Source organism: Mandrillus leucophaeus, unplaced genomic scaffold, assembly GCF_000951045.1.
Source record: "Mandrillus leucophaeus isolate KB7577 unplaced genomic scaffold, Mleu.le_1.0 Scaffold183, whole genome shotgun sequence".
NCBI classification, from domain to species: domain Eukaryota; kingdom Metazoa; phylum Chordata; class Mammalia; order Primates; family Cercopithecidae; genus Mandrillus; species Mandrillus leucophaeus.
Window position 1 is genome coordinate 2,922,808 of NW_012101843.1, and position 2,346 is coordinate 2,925,153.

Below are 2,346 nucleotides of genomic sequence, written 5' to 3' on the forward strand. Positions count from 1 at the left end.
ATATTCCTCATTGCAGACGGAGCTCGGGGTCCACACGGAGGAATTTCAGAGGCTGGAAGCACGCTTGAAGAAGAAAGGGGGCCTGGGCTTTGCACCAACTTCAGGATTGCGTACTTGTTTCCTCATCCGTTAAATGGGAGCAGCTGAATGTGTCTCCTAGCGTTTTCGAGATTATAGGTTGATAGAGCTATGTACAGCACCCAGTATTCATTCTTGCTTCGTTTAGGTTTACAATACATGGAAGCTAACATTATTATTAAGGAAACTTCCATTTTTCCCGGGCCTTAGAAAGCTTTTCCAATACTCGATCGTTTAAGCTTCTGGTTTTTTTTTTTTTTTTTTAGAAAAATGAGGGTCTCACTTTGTTGCCCAGGCTGATCTCGAACTCCTGGCCTGAAGTGATCCTCCGGCTTTTGGCCTCCCAAACTGATGGAATTACCGTCTGGAACCACTGTGTTAAACTCTTAGATTTGACTGCTACAAATGTATAAATGTGGAACTCCATGTATCAGTGGGTTCTGCCCCACTTCTTACTCCCAGGAATTCTCCGTCCCAGCCTGCTGTTCCTGTCCTGCACCAGTAAGTTTCTAACTACAGTATTTGCTTAACTGTTTCTCCCCACCCCCCAGCAGACATTCTTTATACTGATTTAAGCGCTGCTGGGGATGGGGAGGGGCGGCTGTGGGCGTTGCAGATAAGGACCCTCCCTTTAGGGAGTTTAAAGTAGTACGGTGGCTCACGCTTGGAATCTCGGCACTTAGGGAGATAGAGGAAAGAGGATTGCTTGAGCCCAGGAGTTCAAGACCTGTCTGGGCAACATAGTGAGACCCTGTTCTCCACAAAGAGGGGAAAAAAAGAAAAGACAAAAAAATAAAGTGGTATGGAGCCAAGATACTCTCAGAATCCTCTTTCCGATTATAGAAAGCAAGGAAAATATTTGCTTTAAGAGCATTATGAGAAAAACAGTAGTGAAACTTGGATTTACATACTGGGTTTATCTTGGGGGTTTGGAGATTTTGAAACAGGAAGATTTCCATAGGGAAAAGATGTTTTTTAATTGCTGTCATAATGTGATTTCTCTCTAAGGGGAACAAACATGTATCCTGGATGAAAATAAACCAAGTCTATTGAAATTGCAACCCAAGACATTCAGAAGAGACAAGGTTACAGTGAATCTGGAAAGTTCGCACGTGTTTGGATGTATTGATTGCCTTAACTGGCAGCCCTTTGCACTGCCAGCTTCTCCCTCAATTACATGAGGAACCACGAGGGGGCAATGTCTTCCCGAGCAATAATAGGTGAGTGGTGGTCTTAGGACCCCGTGGTGGCCCATGATGCTAGCACTGTGTCTTTGGCCATTCTTGCCTGTTATGGAGCGTAGTCCACAGAAGGGCATGGTCCTCTTGGAGCCTGGCATGGGCCCAACAAAAATGACAATGTAGTCAATAGTTCCACTCAGACTTCACTTGGGAGCAGGTGGACTACGTTGTGTGATATCAGGATGCCTGGAGAACCTCTCCTATCCCCACCCAGGGAAGCATGGCTTAATTCCAAATAGAGAATCTGGTTCCTTTGTCTTTAAGCCAAGCCAGGACTTTGTCCATTGTTAAAAGTCAAAAATCTCTGGGATAAGAAACAAAAATAAGTTCCAGCCAGGGCACGGTGGCTCATGCCTGTAATCCCAGCACTTTGGGAGGCCGAGGTGGGCCGAACACATGAGGTCAGGAGTTCGAGACCAGCCTGGCTAACATGATGAAACCCCGGTTCTACTAAAAATACAAAAAACTTAGCTGGGTGTGGTGGCACACGCCTATAATAGCAGCTACTCGGGAGGCTGAGGCGGGAGAATTGCTTGAACCCGGGAGGCAGAGGTTGCAGTGAGCCAAGATTGCGCCATTGCACTCCAGCTTGGGCAACAAGAGTGAAACTCTGTCACAGAAAAACAAAAATAAGTTCCAGGAGAGGATCCTTGTCTGGCTTATTCACTGTTGTATTCCCAGCATCTAGACAGTGCCCAACACATAGGAGGCACTCAGTTACTTTTTTAATAAATGAGCATTTTAAGTCTGATGGGTTACTGATTCTTAGGCCTGAATGTTATCACTGGATTTTTCCAAGATCCAGCAGGAAGGACTAAATCAGTGGAGATGTCTTAAAACAGGTAGTCACAGCAATGGCATTAGGCAGGGTCTTGGCAGTGTTTTTTTTTTTTGTTTTTTTGGTTTTTTTCTGAGAGTCTCACTCTGTTGCCCAGGCAACATTGTTTAAGAAAATGTCTCACCCAGGTGAGAATTGTTCAAGCAATTCTCCTGCCTCAGCCTCCCCAGTAGCTGGGACTACAGGTAC

The 2,346-nt window shown here is 45.4% G+C and overlaps 1 long non-coding RNA gene across 1 annotated transcript; it reads left to right on the plus strand.

The window, feature by feature from the left end:
• The first annotated feature begins 344 nt into the window (after window positions 1-344).
• LOC105538005 lies at window positions 345-1,587 on the plus strand. Its single transcript, XR_001005819.1, has 2 exons — window positions 345-579; window positions 1,087-1,587. It is a non-coding gene; the product is annotated as an uncharacterized LOC105538005 (long non-coding RNA).
• The last annotated feature ends 759 nt before the right edge of the window (window positions 1,588-2,346 follow it).